The sequence below is a fragment of the Tamandua tetradactyla genome, chromosome 4 (assembly GCF_023851605.1).
Source record: "Tamandua tetradactyla isolate mTamTet1 chromosome 4, mTamTet1.pri, whole genome shotgun sequence".
Taxonomy (NCBI): Eukaryota; Metazoa; Chordata; class Mammalia; order Pilosa; family Myrmecophagidae; genus Tamandua; species Tamandua tetradactyla.
Genome location: NC_135330.1, coordinates 28738188 through 28756082, shown reverse-complemented (window position 1 = coordinate 28756082; position 17895 = coordinate 28738188). Strand labels below are relative to the sequence as shown.

General features: G+C 37.5%; 1 protein-coding gene across 9 annotated transcripts in view; it reads right to left on the bottom strand.

Annotated features, from left to right (window-relative positions):
* Positions 1-17895, bottom strand: part of RABGAP1L (RAB GTPase activating protein 1 like) — a 734005-nt gene that overhangs the window by 168031 nt on the left and 548079 nt on the right. The gene's annotated exons all lie outside the window — the stretch shown is intronic.

Sequence of the window (17895 nt, the reverse complement as noted above, 5' to 3'; positions counted from 1 at the left end):
TTTTTTGGGGGGAGTAACCATATTTTATGAATAACTACAGTTATCTCTTCCACATCATGACTTTCTCTATAGTGGTTTCGATATATTGCTGGTCTGATAGGATATTAAATAGGAATTTTTGTGGAGTCTCATGGAAGCCACAGATGACACACAAAAGCCAGGAAGAGATACACCACAGGCTAATGGTGAGTACCAGCAGGGAATTTCAAAGATTATTCTTTTAAATGTCTTTTGTTATAAATGCAGTATATTCAGTATTATTCTCCTCAAATTTGTTTCATTTGAAGAAAATTTATATTTATTTTGTATTTTTAAAATTTCCTTTTCATACAGTATTTTTACTTAATACTGACCTACATACAGCCTACAAGTAAATACTTAACCCAAATTTTACAGTAAGGTATGTAAACACACCATAAAAGAAAAAGAAAAAAATTCAGACTTCTTCTTTGTTTTGAAGGAAGGGCCAAAAAGTTTTACATAGATTTTCCAGATCACAGGCACACTGCACCCCTAACCCTTGCAATATGGAAGGGACAACTGTATTTACCCTGTATTTAAGTGTTTAAAATCACCTTCTCTCCATTCTCACTACTTCTGCTTTGAGATTAGCCCTTATCATGTTTTATCTAGGTCATTATCAAACTCTACTGATTGGTTTTCCTCTGTTTCAGTCTATTTTTCTCATTGTTCTCAGAAAGGGCTTTCTAAAGTGAAAATCAGATAACAATATGCCCTTTGCTTAAAATCTTTTAATGGTTTCAGTCCCTAGAGAATAACATCTAAACTGCTACTCAGGAGGACATCTAATTTCCTTTGCGATGCAGCCTGTACAAGCTTTTCATACATACTCTTTTGTCATTTTAAAAACTAACATGTACTCATAGCAAAAACTATGTGCAGTTTCAGTATACATCCCTTTAGATGCCACTGAATTTTCTGAATGCCCTTTATATTTATCTGCTTAGGTGAACTCCTTTTCTTCTTTTATGACCTCCTTTGTGAAGACTTTCCTGACTTTCTTAAGAAAAACTACTCACTTCCTTCCCATGTAGCAACATTACACCTGGAACATAGGTCTATCACTTGAAAGGTGTGGGCTCAAGTAGTTGGATCTTTACTTTGTCTCTAAAAAATATTGACCTATTGTAGACCTACCAGCTCTATAGTCATGTCTTCTAAAATATATGTCAGTGTCCTTGTTGATTAATTGCTAGCCTGTGCTTTTTAGATCAATAAGTTATTCTAATATTACATTTCAAATGTAATATATACATCCAAGATGTTCAACAAACTCCAAACAGGATAAATGCAAATAGACCCACATGTGGCATATTATAATCAAACAGTACAATGTGTAGGGCAAAGAGAAAATTCTAAAAGTCATAAAGTCATATACTAGGGAGCCTAGGATTAAGTGCTGATTTCTCATCAGAAACTATGGAGCCAAGAAGGCAGTGGGAAGACATATTTAGTGTTGAAAGCAAAAAAACTGCCAACCCAAAATCCTATGGCCAGCAAGCAAAACTGTCTTTCAAAAATTAGGGAGAGATTAAGATATTCTCAGATAGATAAAAGCTGAAGAAGTTTGTTATTACTAGACTAGCCCTACAAGAAATGCTAAAGAAAGTTCTACAGGTTGAAAGGAAAGGATAATAGATTGAAGCTGCATGAAGAAATAAAGATCACTGGTAAGGATAATGACAGGGAAAATATACAAGTCAATACTATCATATTTTTAGTTTGTCCCTCCACTTTTTGCTTCCTACAGGGTCTAAAAGGCAAAGACATAAAATAAAATGAGGAATAAGCGGTTTTACACTCATAATGTATAAACATGTAATTAATGACAAGAACTACTTCAAAGGTGGGGAGACAGAGGGTTTTAGGTTCATAGTTCGTGAACACTATTGAAATTAAATTGGTATCAAGGCAAAATGAGATTATTAAAGGTTAGGATGATGAATTTAAACCCCAATATAACTACAAAGAAAATACTGGAGAATATAAAATTACAGAAAGGCAAAAGTTAGAGAATAGGTTGTCAGGAGCAGGGACAGGGGGGTGGGGAATTAAATAATTGGTGTAGGGGATCTGCTTGGGGAGATGAGAAAGTTCTAGTAACGTAAGGTGGTGAGGGTACTGTAACATGGTGAATGTGATTAATCCTACTGAATGGTATGGCTTGGGAGTGGCTGAGATGTGAAAGTCTATCTTGTATATATGTTCCTAATAATAATAATAATAATAATAATAATAATAATAATAAAAGTAAAAGACCAACTAAAGACACAATGATAATAAAGGCAGTACATGATTTTAGATGAGATCTAACAAGGGAGGAGAGAAGGCTCAAAAGAATATTATTGTGACATATAAAAAAGTTGGAATATAGTCTGTAAGCTTTATGGCAATAAATTTCTTGAACTTGATAACTGCACTTAAGGTAGATACATAAAGGAATATTCTTGTTCTTAGTAAATGTACATGGCAGTATTAAATATTCAAGGGGCATGATGTATACAATATACACTCAAGTGTTCAAAAAATGGACTGACAGACAGACATAGAAATGGATAAATAGAATGATATATATGGTAAATGAGGAAAATGTTTGACATTTTGATATTTTAATGTCTTATTGCACAAATTTAGACTCTGAGGCTTCTGTTCCTTAAGTTTGTAGCCACCTAGTGTTATGACAGAGCTTTCCTTGAATATAAAGAGCTAACCAATAAAAGGGAAAGAAAAGAAGAGACCTTTCCCAGTCTCTGCAGATCAATCTATGCAAATGCGCTCCTTCAGGGCATAGCCATACAACGGGTTTAGAGAAACCACATGTTCATGTGGTCCTGGGAATTTCTCAAATGACCTCTTTCCTAGGAAACAGTTTTCTCAAGGTCAGCTCTAGGGTACTGCATAGTCTGTCTTACAGACAGCAATCTCTTGCCAAGGCAGCACTACTTGACTACTCTCCTACAGCATTCTGTAGGTGAGCTCTGAGAACTGCCTTTTATAGCAAGGCAAGTTCTGGAACGCAAGGCCCTCAGGCCACCAATGGAGAGATTGGGCCAAAGCAACATGCTCTTAGCATTTACAGATAGGTTCTCTGACTTCCAGGAAGATGGCAGATTAGGGAGCTGAAGGGTTCACTCTTTTACCAAAAAGAGCTATTGGACAGGCAAAAACTGTCTGAAACAACTGTTCTGGGATTCCAGAGAACAGAAGAGCACTGCAACATCCAGAAAAGAGTGGGACAAAGAGACTGAGAAACTATGGTGAAGAATTGCGAGTAACTTCCTCAGCTTCAGTTGCTGGTGCCCATTTCCTTCCTTTGAGAGAAAGATATAGCCTAGTCAAAGGAATAAATTAAAAAGTCAGAGGACATATACAATTTTGAACATCAAACCAAAGATTTCCAAATCAATTTTCTAAATCAATTCAAGGAGATAAAGGAAAATATGGTTAAAGAGATAAAGGACATTAAGACGACACTGGGTAAGCATAGAGAATAAAGAAGAATTTGTAAGCTTACACAGAAAAGTAACAACTTATGGGAATAAAAGTCATGACAAAAGAGATTAAAAATACACTAGAGCCACACAACAGCAGATATGCACAGGCAGAAGAAAGGATCTTTGAGCTAGAAGACAGGACATCCAAATCTTACAGAGAGAAGAACAGACATAGAAAAGAACAGAAAAATTTGGGCAGGGTCTCAGGGAATTGAATGACAGCATGAATGTCAGATATGTCATGGCTGGCTCAAAAGAAGAGAATGGAAAAGGAGCAAAAAGATTTGAGTTAATAACGGCTGAAAATTTCCAAACTCTTATGAAAGACATTAATATACAGGCCTAAAAAGCGAAACATACTCCAGACAGAATATATCTGAATAGATCAACTCCAAGATACATATTAATAGACTGTTAACTGCCAAAGATAGAGAGAATTCTGAAAGCAGCAAGAGAAAAGCAAACCATCACATACAAGGGATGCTCAATGAGACTAAGATTCAATTTTTCATCAGAAACCATGGAGGCAAGAAGGCAGTGGTATGATACATTTAAGATACTGAAAGAAAAACTGCAAAACTGCTAGTCAACACTTCTTTATGTGGCAAAACTGGTTGTTAAATAGAATCAATAAAATTGCCAAGCCCTTAGCTATACTGACATAGAAGAAGAGAGAAGGTGCAAATAAATAAAATAAAAAACGGGACAGGGGACTGACACCACAAAAATAAAAAGGATCATAAGAGGACACAATGAACAATTGTAAAAAAATTAAATAACTTAGATGAAATGGACAAAATCCTACAAACTCATAAACAATCTACAATGACTTGAGAAGAAATAGATCTCAACAGACCAATTACAGGTAAAGAGATTTAATCAGTCATCAAAAACCTCTCAACAAAGAAAAGCCCAAGACCAGATGGTTTCATAGGTGAATTCTACTAATCATTCCAAAGAAGAATTAATACCTATGCTACTCAAATTCTTCCAAAAAATTGAAAAGGATAGAACACTACCTCATTCTATGAGTAGGTAAGTGTGCCTCTCTCCACATCCTCTTCAGTACTTGTCATTTTCTGTTTTTTTGATAATTCTAGTAGATGTCAGATGATATTTCATTCTGGTTTTGATTTGCATTTCCCTAACAGCCAGTGAAGTTGAACATCTTTTTATGTGCCTTTTAGCTATTTGTATATCCTCCTCTGAGAAGTATCTGTTCATGTCTTTCGCCCATTTTTAGGCTGGGTTCTTTGTCTCTTTGTTGTTGAGTCGAAGAATCTTGTATATTTTGGATACTAAAACCTCATCAGATATGTAGTTTTCAAATACTGTCTCCCATTGCATAGGCTGACTTTTTACTTTCCTGACAAATTTCTTTAATGCACAAAAGTATTTAATTATGAGGAGAGCTCATTTATTTATTTATTTTTCAGTGCTTATGCTTTGTGTGTAAAGTCTAGGAAACTGTTTCTTATTACAAGTTTTATGAGATATTTCCTTACATTTTCTTCTAAGTTTTATGGTCTTAGCTAAATGTTTAGGTCTTTGACCCATTTTAAGTTAATTTTTGTATAGAAGTTCCCTTCTATTCCTATTCTTTGAAGTGTTTTCATGAAGAAAGGATGTTGAATTTTGTCAAATGTCTTTTCTTCATCAATCGAGATGATCATGTGGTTTTTCTGCTTTGATTTACTGATATGGTATATTATATTAATTGATTTTCTTATATTGACCCATCCTTGCATACCTGGAATAAATATACATGGTGTATAATTCTTTTAATGTGCTGCTAGATTCGATTTGCAAGTATTTTGTTGAGGATTTTTGCATCTATATACATTGGAGAGATTCATCTGTAATTTTCTTTTCTTTTAGAATCTTCATTTGGTTTTGGTATTAGGGTGATGTTGGTCTGATAGAATGAGTTAGGTAGCTTTCCCTGCTCTTCAATTTTTTGGAAGAGTTTGAGCAGTTTGTACTTATTCTTTCTTCAGTGCTTGGTAGAATTCACATATGAAGCCATCCGATCCTGGAGTTTTATTTTTTGGTAGCTTCTTGATGAACTGATTCAGTCTCTTTAATTGTGATTGGTTTGTTGAGGTCATCTATTTCTTTTCAAGTCAATGTCGGTTGTTTATGTCTTTCTAAGAAGTCCATTTCCTTTACTTTATCTAGTTTATTAGTACATAGTTGCTCACAGTATCCTCTCATTACCTTCCTTTTTACTGCAGGGTCAGTGGTTATGTCTTCTCTTCCATTTCTGATTCTATTTATTTGCATCTTTTCTCTTTTATTTTTATTTTTTTGTCTTTTTAAATATAGGCATCTAAGGCAATACATTTTCCTCTTAGCACTGCCTCTGCTGTATCTCATAAAATTTTGATATGTTGTATTTTCATTTTCATTTGCCATGAGATATTTACTGATTTCTCTTGTATTTTTTTCCTTGATCCACTGGTTGCTTAAGAGTGTGTTGTTTAGCCTCCATATACTTGTGAATTTTCTACCCCTCTCGGCATCCTTTCTTGATAAAAAACACTTTAAAAGATAGGAATCAAAGGAAACTTCCTCAACATGATAAAGAGCATATATGAAAAACCCAGAGCTAACATTGTACTCAATGGTGAAAGACTAAAAGCTTTCCCTCTAAGATTAGGAACAAAACAATGATACCCACTGTCACCACTATTATTCAACACTGTGCTAGAAGTTCTAGCTAGAGCAAATAGGAAAGAAAAAGAAATAAAAGGCATCCAAATCAGAAGGGAAGAAGTAAAACTATCACTATTTGAAAAAATATGATCCTATATTTTAAAAAGTCCAGAAAAACCTACAACAAAATTACTGGCACTAGTAAGTGAGTTCAGCAAAGTGGCAGAATACTACATCAACATGAAAAAAATCAATAATTTGTCTATATACTACTAATGAACAGTTTGAAGAGAAAATTTTTTTAAAAATTCAATTTATAATATAACTAAAATCATCAAATATCTAGGAATAAACTTGATCAAGGATGTAAAGGACCTGTAATCAGAAAACTATAGAACATTGCAAAAGAAATCAAAGAAGACCTAAATAAATGGAAGCACATTCCACTTTCATGGATTGGAAGACTAATATCACTGAGATGTCAACTTTACCCAAATGGATTTACAGATTCAATGCAATCTCAATCAAAATCCCAATGGCCTATTTTGAAAAAATGGAAAATCCAATTTACAAGTTTACCTGGAAAGGTAAGGGGCCCCAAATATCCCAAAACATCTTGAAAAAGAAGAACAAAGTTGTTGACTCACACGTCCTGAGTTTAAAGCATATTACAAAGCTACAGTGGCCAAAATAGCATGTACTGGCATATGGATAGACATATTGATCAATGGAATAAAATTGAGGATTCAGAAATAGACCACACATTTGTGGCATACGTGTTTTTTTTTTTTTTTTATTAAAAAAACAGCTTTATTTACATATCATACAATCCATTCAAAGTGTAGAATCAATGGCTTTTGGTATAATCACAGAGTAGTGCATTTACCCACCACAATCAATTTGAGAACATTTTCATTGTTCCAACCAACAAACAAAAAACCCACAAAAATCTGACAAAAATTCCAGTCATTATATCCCCATTATTGATTCTTAGTATTAGTATAGTACCTTTTTTTACACTTCTTGAAAAAATATTACAGTGTTATTAACTATAGTCCATATTGGTATTAGTCTTATTTTCCCATATACCATCCTATTATTAACATCATTTAATAGTGACATATATTTGTTCTAGTTCATGTAAGAGCTTTCTTATATTTGTATAATTAACCACAGTCATCATGCACAACAGGGTTTGCTATGTTATACACTTCCATGTTTTATCTTCTAGCTTTCCTTCTAGTGACACAGACAACCATAGACTTTCTATTTCAACCATATTCACAACCATAATAGGACCCAACCTGATCACTCGTGCTCTTGACTTCAATTCTCTGAGTTTCTATATTATAGTTAATCCATATGAGTGAGGCAGGATAATATTTGTCTTTTTGTTTCTGACATTTTATTTAACATACTGTCCTTAAGGTTCATTCACTTAGTGGCATGCCTCACAACTTCAGGAATGAAGTTTTGATGTTTGCAAAAATATGGACAAACCTTGAGGACATTAGGTTGAGTGAAATGAGCTAGACACTAAAGGACAAATATTATATGATCTCACTGATATTAACTAAATATAAGGAGCAAACTCATGGAGCTAGTTGATAGAATAAAGGCTACCACTAGATAGAATGAAGGTAGAGAACAGGGAGCTGATGATTAATTTGTGCAGAATTTTTTAATAAAGTTGACTGTCAATGTTTGGAAACTGATAGAAGTGATGGTAGTACATTATTGTTACTGTAATTGACAGCAATGATTTGTATGTGTGTTTGTGGTTGAAAGGGGAAGTTTAAGGTTGTGCCTATCACTAGAAGGAAAGTAAAAGGATAAAACTTGGGAGTATACAACATAGTGAACTCTGTTGTGGACAATGAAGATTGTTAATAGTACAAATATAAGAATATTCTTCCATGAACTAGAATAAATATGTCACTATTATAAGTGTCATTAATAGGTTGGTATATGGGAAAAAATACACCTAATTGAAACTGTAAACTATAGTTAACAGTAATATTTTAATACTATTCCATCAGTTATAAAAAAGGTGCCACACTAATGCTATATGTCAATAATATGGGGTTATAGGGTATTTGGGGTATCTGTTTTTGGAGCACTGAAAATGATTTAAAATTGATAGTAGTGACGAAAGCACAACTCTGTGATTATACTGAGAGTCATTCGAAGGGTCATAAGGTGTGTGAATAAAGTTGCTTACTCTACTTCCTCCAAAACAGGGATCTGTACTGGAAGCATGGGCCAGCTCTGAGTGGAGCTGGTGAGGGATGAGGGAGAGGTTAGCCAGGGCACCACGAGATCCTATTGCTTTTATTTGCCTTTTTGTTGATTCAGTGCTTGCCCCATTACTGGAGTCCTTCAACTTTTCTGGAGCTTTGAGAAAGATGTTTCTGTTAGTTCTTGCTGGTAGTTCAAAGCTTCTGTGAGGGGGACAGAGCCCTGAAGTTTCTCCGTTTGGGGAAAGGTAGGTTGGGGCCTGAAACGACTGCCCTCCTCCAGCTTTTTTTTTTTTTTTTTTGTATGCTGCATAGCGGGGTCACATTTTATCCTTTTTCCATGTGAATATCTCATTATTGCAGCACCATTTGTTAAATTGTTTGTTTTTGCTGATTTCTTTTTTTGGGGGGAAGTGCATGGGCTGGGAATGAAACTCAGGTCTCCTGCATGCAAGCAAGAATTCTACCACTGAACTACCCTTGCACCCCCTCCTCCAGCATTTTTAAAGAAAAGTTTTAAAAATTCTTCAAAACGTTCTCATGGAAAGAACAAAATCTGAAATGTCAGGGAGAGTGGGTTTAGATCCAAGATCTGATACTCAGTAGCAGTATGACTTCAGGAAAGTTAATTAACATTTTTTTTGTTTTTACATAGGCAGGCACCGGGAATTGAACCCAGGTCTCTGGCATGGCAGGCGAGAAGTCTGCCTGCTGAGTCACTGTGGTCCGCCCTAATTACCTTTTGAGTCTAATTTTTTTATCGGGAAAATGCGATTAATAATAATGATCTTACGATATTGCTATTGTTATGAACATTTGTGACATTTCTAGCTTGGCAAACTAGGATGATAGCAACAATATTAACTGTTGGGCAATAATAAAGGGAAAGTATTGGGGACAGGAAAGGATAGAAGATGAGTGGAGTTAGTGAAGAATATGTGACAATCTGCTGGAGACATTCCTTAGGCCATGGGAAATGTGAATCTGGAGCCCTAGGATGGGCTTAGAGGTTATCAGCATACATACACAAAATGAAAAATGGGAGTGAATGAGGTCATCTAGAAAAAATATGAAAGTCAAGAAGAGACATTCTTATAGTGCTTCTTGATATTCTTCTTGACTATCCCAGCTGTAATTTTATGAGTAATGGTAGTTAGGATAATAATATGCCTTCCCAGACAGTAAACTCCTTCAGAACAGGCATTGCATACACTCTACTCATTAATATGTTCCCAGAAGGGAGCACAATGACTATATATAGAAGGAGCTCAGAAAATATTTACCGAAAGGATGAATGACTAAAGCTCATATAATACTCACCAATGGGCTTTCTAATCATTTGGTTGAACTTTGGTGACCCTGAAGAAATTATGTGAGAATATAAATTCCTAATGGAAGGGGGAAGTGGGGGCAAGAATAAAAATGTAGGCCAAACATTGTGCTACCCACTTCCATGTACTATCTCACTTCATTACCACAACATCATTTTTTTTTTTTTTTTTTTTTTTTTTTTAAAGGAAAGACAGAGAGAAGGAAGGAAGGATAGAAGGAAGGAAGGAAGGAAGAAAGGGAAACATTTTTAAACATTTTCTTGTTTTATTGTATTCTGTTTCTCCGTTTTTGTTACATGGGCTGGGGCCGGGAATCGAACCGAGGTCCTCCGGCATAGCAGGCAAGCACTTTGCCCGCTGAGCCACCGCGGCCCGCCCCACCACAACATCATTTTTAAATCATTGATTAAAGAAATAATCTCTTCATGTTTTACATAGTCAGTTTGCCCCATCTCCTTGATTTCTCACTGTTCATTAGCTTCCAAATCCAAGCAATCTACAAATTTTATCTGAATATCTCTATCTACCAAAATTCTCTTGAATCTATCCTCTTTGTCTATTTTTACTGTAATTTCCTTGGTCCAAGCTACCATTTCCTGCTTGGGTTACTGAAATAATGTTTTAGCTATTCTTCATGTTTCTACTCTTGATCCTTTTTAAAAAAAATTATCTATTAATTAGAAAAAATTTAACAAACGAACTAAACATTAACATATATAATCAGTAATTCACAATATCAGTAATTCACAATATTAGTTGCATATTCATCATTTCTTAGAACATTTGCATCAATTCAGAAAAAGAAGTAAAAAGACAACAGAAAAAGAAATAAAACGGAAACAGGAAAAAAAAAGATTATATATACCATACCCCTTACCCCTCGCTTTCATTAGCATTTCAAAGTAAATTTATTTTCACATTTGTTCCCCCTATTATTTATTTTTATTCCATATGTTCTACTCGTCTGTTGACAAGGTAGATAAAAGGAGCATCAGACATAAGGTTTTCACAATCACACAGTCACATTGTGAAAGCTATATCATTATTCAATCATCCTCAAGAAACACGGCTGTTGGAACACAGCTCTACATTTTCAGGCAGTTCCCTCCAGCCTCTCCATTACAACTTGAATAACAAGGTGATATCTACTTAATGCATAAGAATAACCTCCAGGATAACCTCTCCACTCTGTTTGGAATCTCTCAGCCATTGACACTTTGTCTCATTTCACTCTTCCCCCTTTGGTCAAGAAGGTTTTCTCAATCCCTTGATGCTGAGTCTCAGCTCATTCTAGGATTTCTGTCTCACGTTGCCAGAAAGGTCCACACCCCTAGGAGTCATGTCCCACGTAGACAGGGGGAGGGTGGTGAGATTGCTTGTTGTGTTGGCTGGAGAGAGAGGCCACATCTGAGCAAAAAAGAGGCTCTCTTGGGGGTGACTCTTAGGCCTAAATTTTAAGTAGACTTGGCCTATCCTTTGTGGGGTTAAGTTTCATATGAACAAACCCCAAGACTGGGGGCTCAGCCTATAGCTTTGGTTGTCCATACTGCTTGTGAGAATATCAAGAATTCAAGTTGGGGAAGTTGAATTTCTCCTGTTCTCACCATTCCCCGAAGGGGACTTTGCAAATACTTTTCCACTCACTGATCGAATCACTCTGGGATTCATCGGGGCATTACTTTGGACAAACCAACAAAATCTTATGTCCTACCTGAGATTCCAGGTACTTATGGTGTTCAATCAAACTATCTACATAAGTTATATTTGGAAACGCACTAGTCAAAATTTAAATTTTGTACCAAATAAACATTTTTTGCTTTTACTCTTGATCCTTTTAAAAGCATCTTTAATTAGTTGCTCCAAAGTCTGTGTCTCCTCCGGTGTTTTAATTTGGTCATTAGACTGGGCTGTATCTGTCTGCAACTTCATAGAGTTAGTGATCTTCTGTTGTCTTCGCAGCATGTAAATATCTTGATAGGGTTATTTTGGATGTTGATTTCCTTCAGTAGTTTAAAGCTTTGTATTTGTGGGATGGGTATGGAACAGGACATAGGGTGTGGGGAGGGGCACAAGAGTGCAGTGACGGTTGAGGTGCAGGTATATGTATAGTAGGGGACTACCCTGGTGCCTGTGAGTGAAAGGTGCAAGCCACGGGGTTGTGGGCATGTGGCACAGGGGCTGTGGGGGCGAGGCGCAGCTTAGGCAGTCTGGTATGTGGGCAGGATACAGGTGGGCACGTGTGTAGAGGTGGGACACAGATTGCAGAGGTTGCAGGATGTGTTTCAGAGGTGAGTGATGATGGGTGGGCGGGGCCCTGGCTCAGGTCCACATTTGTAGGGGTGGGGTGTGGCAAGGATATGCATCTGCGTGGGTAGGGGTGTGGGATGCAGGGGTCAGGAGGTCCATGCATGAATAAGTGGGTACTTGGAAGGGAGGATGTGGCTGTGCCTTTGTGTGGATCTGGGAGTTAGGACCCTGGTGTGCAAGTGCTCAAGGGTAGTGGGTTGGAATTGTGCTTGCATGGGCTGGGGGTGGGTGTGGTCTGGATGTGTAGGTCAGCGCTTGCCCAGAGCTGAGGGGTATGGTGTGAGTGGGTGCATGGGTGAGCATGTGTCTTGGGGTGGGGGAGCCAAATGCTGATGTGTGTCTGGGCAGAGCTCAGGGGGCAACGGGTGGGGTTGAACGACTATGAGCCGGATGCAGGTGTGGCCTGGGTATGAAGATGAGCTCCTACAGCCCGGATGCACAGGTGACCACTTGCAGGGGGTTGGGAGGGGAAGGTGGGGGTAGAGGGGCTGGCCAAATACGGTCTTGGGAGGGGCGGAAGGAGACCTGTGCTTACACAGGGAGGTGGATTGGGCTGGGACAGGCTTGTGTACATGTGGGGTGCAGGGTGCTTGGAGCATGGGGGGTAGGAGCCAGTGACGGGGTTCAGGTGTATGGGGGTGTTGGGGAAGTCCTGGATTGAGGGGGTGGGGTGGGAAGGAGGTGTGCATGAGGGTAGTGCATTCAAGGAACACGGCTTGGCTTACTTCCTTGTCCTGTCTCCCTGCCCATGCACTCCTGGTGGCTCTGGGCCTCCGTCTGGAAATAGACATGCTAGGCTGTCTGTACTAGCTGGCCAGCTGCCGGCTTTTTGCATCTTAATTCTTCTGCTTTTTCAACCAGGGCCTTCCTGGAAGTGATGCTACATTCAGGTGCTTCCTTCTAGTGGAACTCCATTGGAACCAGGGAAAGGTGATAAAACATTGAGACACTAGTGTTCTTCTGGTTACATGTGTATTCCCAAGCCTTTCATTCTGACTGCCTTTGGATTGAATATGATTAGCTGTATGTTGTTCAAAGTCCTCTAAATTAAGCAACCTCAAGGAAAATCTCCCCATGCCTTATTAGGAAGGCCTGCAGCAGGCTCTCCACATTCTGGCTGCACAGGTGGCACACCCCAACAGGAAGCCTCCCCAGGAGGGGAGTAGCCCCGTGCCGGCCAGCCCTGGCACACCTGTAGGCACTGCCCAGACAGAACTCCCAATACAGAAGCGCTGGCAGCTTCCTTGAGGGGCGGCACCTACCCCTCAGGCCTGAGAGTACCTGGCAAGCCCCCCAAACGGCCGGAAGCCAGTGACAGATGCAGCCTCTTGTCTCTTTTAAATGCTTATTCCACAAGCCAGAACTCCTTGATCAAAATCATGTCTTAAAACAATGAATCTAATTAAATTTCTCATTGCTTAAAACTTATAATGGCTTCCTATTGGACTCAAACGCAAAGGCTTTCCTACTGTTTATACGGCTGATGTGGCCTCAATGATCTGGCCCTGGCCTAGCTCTCTGACCACATCTTCCAATCTACATTTTACTCTCTCACTCCCTAACTTTTCACCAGTTACACTGGCCTTCTTTCTGTTTGAATATATTAAGTTTCTTGGTTCATGGCCTTTGCATGAGCCGTTTCCTCCGATCTTCCTGTGCCTGGCTCCATTACATCCTTCAACTCAAATATCATTCTACTCTGGGCCCTTTCCTTACCACCCAACCTAATGGAGTGCAGAAACACATTAGATTCCTTTATCTTACGTTATTTCCATTATGACATTACCACTAATTGAAACTGTTTATTTACTTATTTTTTTATGTATTCTCTCTCTTACCAACTAGAATATTAGGGCAGAATTCACAGGGAGAGGAGCAAAAGCTTTAAATAATCTTCATTCACAAGAATATTAAAGAAAAACAAACACAAAATAAGATTCTCATCTCAGCTCCTTCCATTTATTCATTCACCCATTTTTACTTTCAAAGATTCTAATTTTATATGGTGTGTTGAATGTTTTTCCTTTAGCGACCAAGAGTTAATGAAAGTGATCTCTTGGCATGTAGATTTAATATTTATTTTTAATATTTATTTATTATTATTATATTTAATATTAAATATAAATTTAATATTTATTGTTTAAGCTCTTCCAGAGAGAATGTAAAGGACAACAACCAAGCAATTTGCAGGCTAGCGAAGGAATTGAGTTATTCCCTAGTAGCAGATAGTGAGTACGCCTAGCTTCAAAGGCTTTGTTCTCATTTATTATATGTTCTTTTCGTGAGATAGTTATTTTTTTTCAATTTTTAAATATGGAAACCAAGCAAAAACTCATAGCAATATATATTTTTTTGCAGGCAGGCACCAGGAATCGAACACGGGTCTCCAGTATGGCAGGTGAGATCACAGCAATATTTTTTGACAATTAAAAATTATTTATTTAGATGAAATTCACATAATAACAAAATTAACCATTTCAAAGTGCACAATTCTGATATTTAGTGATATTTTAAAATTAGGAAATTTAAGAGCATCTTAGGTTATATCCTTTATGTGTTAGATTCAGTTGTCAACTTGGCCAGGTGAGCATACCTAGTCTCGTTGCTGCGGACATAAGCCTCATCTGTTGCTAATTACATTGCAGTCAGCTAGGAGGCGTGTCTGCTGCAATGAGTGATGTTTGACTTAATTGGCTGGTGCTTAAATGAGATCGCACAACGTAGCACAGCCTAGCAGCTTGGCATTTCTCATCTCAGCACTTGCAGCGCAGCCCAGGCCCTTGGAGATGGAGAAAGAAATCACCCCGGGGAAAGTTGTTGGAACCCAGGGGCCCGGAAAGAAGACCAGCAGAGACCATCCTGTGCCTTCCACGTAAGAAAGAACCTCAGTGGAAAGTTAGCTGCCTTTCCTCTGAAGAACCAACAAAATAAATCCCCTTTTATTAAAAGCCAATCCGTCTCTGGTGTGTTGCATTCCGGCAGCTAGCAAACTAGAACACTTTATGAATGTCAAGTTGTTTTTTTCTTCCTTGAACCCATGTGTATACACAGTAAAGAAATAGATGCAGTCCAACTAAACTGGTCTACCTGGCTACCTGTCATGATTTCTTAAGAATATTATGATTAACACCAATTGTTATGTTATCAAAAAAGGCTATTATTGATCTCTAGCCATCATAAAGAATGGCCACAGAAAAATGCAGAGACCATTTTAGTCATGAAAGTAGCTAAATCATTGTGGGTTTTTTGTAAAGAAGAGAAAGACTTCTATATATAAAAATAAAGATAACATATTATTGGTGTTCAAAGTGTCCTATGAGATTTGTATAAAACATGTTATACAGATGTCAGCTACTTAAGGAAGGAGAAAGAAATTTAAAAACCCAAACAATCAGAAAACAGCTCTTACACCGGGTAAGGTTAGAAAAGATTAAATGAACCCGAAGCAAAGGATGAAAGAGGAAATATTCAATCTTCTATTTATGTACTATGTGCCCGGAACCGTGCTTGGTGCTAGACAGAATAAAAACCAGCATATGATGGCTACCCTCAATGGCATAATAAATACATGGGAGAGATAAGATCCACAGATTAGGACAATTAGGGGGTCCTTATGACTGTCTATAAAAAATTTATCAAGCAGGTACATTTGAAACTACACCAGATAGTAAGGCAAGGCCAGATCATTATTCAAATGGAATGTCAGAAGGATGAGCTTAAGCTGGTCAATAGGCAGGTGAATAATATGAAGGCAATTTTTCACGAAGGTTAACCTGGTAGCAGGAGCAGTTGCGAGAGGAAGAGGCTGAGGTAGACAGACAAGTGAGAGGCCACATGTGAGAAAATGAGAAGCTGGACTGGGGGGATGCCATGGAAACAGAGAGACTGAGGTGTGTGGAGGGGAGAACCACAATCTGTCAGTGCTCTATAACTTTCCAAACTATACATGGTTCACTATGTTCTCCTTTGTATAACATACTGATATAAAATTGCCAGAGATAATACTCTTTACCCAGTCAGGAAAGGGCTCTCCATCAAGGAAAGGCAATGCCCCTGATATGGGGACACAGTGACTCTCTCAAAATTCCCGACTTTGAGGTACAATGTGTGGTTAAAGATTAATGGGTTTGGTTACTTTCTCTGAAGGTCTAATTAATAACGGAATTCAAACCATAACCCACTAACCTGATCCAAGCAGAAGATGATCTTGTAACACTACTCAATTGCTTAGGGACACTCTGGTTATCACTAAATGAGGAATAAGTAAGATTAAATAAGATCTAGTTAAACTGCCTTTTCCACAAAGAACATTCTATAAGCAATCCTTTTCCTCAAAGTTCAAGTAAGAACATGACAGGGAAGTTTTTAAGAAGAAGAGAAAGAGAGAGAAGAAAAGTGATAAAAACTAACGAGTCAGTATTTATGACTGTGCACATTCAATTGTTCTCCAGTCCTCCTGACTGCACCCGGGCTGCTGAGCTTGCCCTTTTCCATCCCCACTGCAAAAGCATTGGTTAAAGAAGACTTTATTATTTCTTCTCTGAATTATTCTAACAGTCTGCTAACTGGTCTCCCTATTTATTACCCGTCTCTTCACATTTCAGTCTTTCTCACTGTGCTCCAAAATGATCTCCTTAAAATACACTACCAGATCACTCAACTTCCTTGCATGAAGGTACCCTCTTGGCCTGCAGATTCAAAGGCAGCACAGAATCCCCACCATAAGATACCTTTCAGACACTGTAACCATTTCCTACCTTTCCAACTGCATCTGTCACCTTGATCCCTCATATCCAATATTCCAACAGAACCTCTCATCATTTCATGAATATGGTGTATTTTATGATGCTGGTCTTGTTGTCTGAGGCATATCTTATCTTCTCTCATCTTCTCAAAATCTCAAGGCTCAAAGTCAAATGTCAGTTTCTCTCAAGTCTTCCCTATCTTTACTTCACTCTTCCACCTCTATATCCTCTCCATTTGTTTATGTCTCTAGAATAACAACTCTTCCATGGCAGTTTTTTGTAAACCTGTCTGTGGATCCCTTTAGTTTCAGTAAAATTTACTTATCTTTGCATTTATAATGCTCTAGTCACTAGTTTCTAGTCACTGTGGTCACAGCTCATTTAGATAAAAACTGAGTAGCAAGCAGAAGGTAGTGCTACTAAGATATATACAAGAAAATACATACTGAGTGAATAAATAACTGATGCTCCAATGAAGAAATGGTTTATAGAATTGAAATCTGAACCTAATTTTAAAAAAGATATGTAGTAAACTAGGGGATGGTATGTGTGCATCTCTTATTTAATGTATAAATTAATTTAAAAAGGTCAAAATGAGAGTAGTCTATGGATTTCTAAAAGATTGGAGAGTAAATATTGACTAGTAAAATAGCATAAAAGTCACAAGAAAATAAATAAAACTCAGTATAATTTAGCGATATGCTCACTACCAGTAGAAGCTTCTTCAGAAACATGTACATTCGATTTGGAATTATGTGAGCTCTTATCATCAGATAGGCTAATTCTCTGGAAGTGGTTCTATATACAGATCCATATACTTTGCATGATGGACACAAATGAGAATCTAGAAATTGTCCATTTTAGTTTGGATTTTAATGTGTAAAACTTAGTAGGGGGACTATCAAATAAAACAATATTTTCCATTTTATATAGAAACAAAGTATAGGTGTTGATGGAAAAAATAACTTATTTGGCTATAAGTAATATGTATTACAAGGTACAAACAATAAAGGACTCAACGAAGTTACTACCATGCACCCAACATGCAGCCACACCAATATTACATAAAATACACCTTTAAGAAAACATATGATTGATAAGTTTA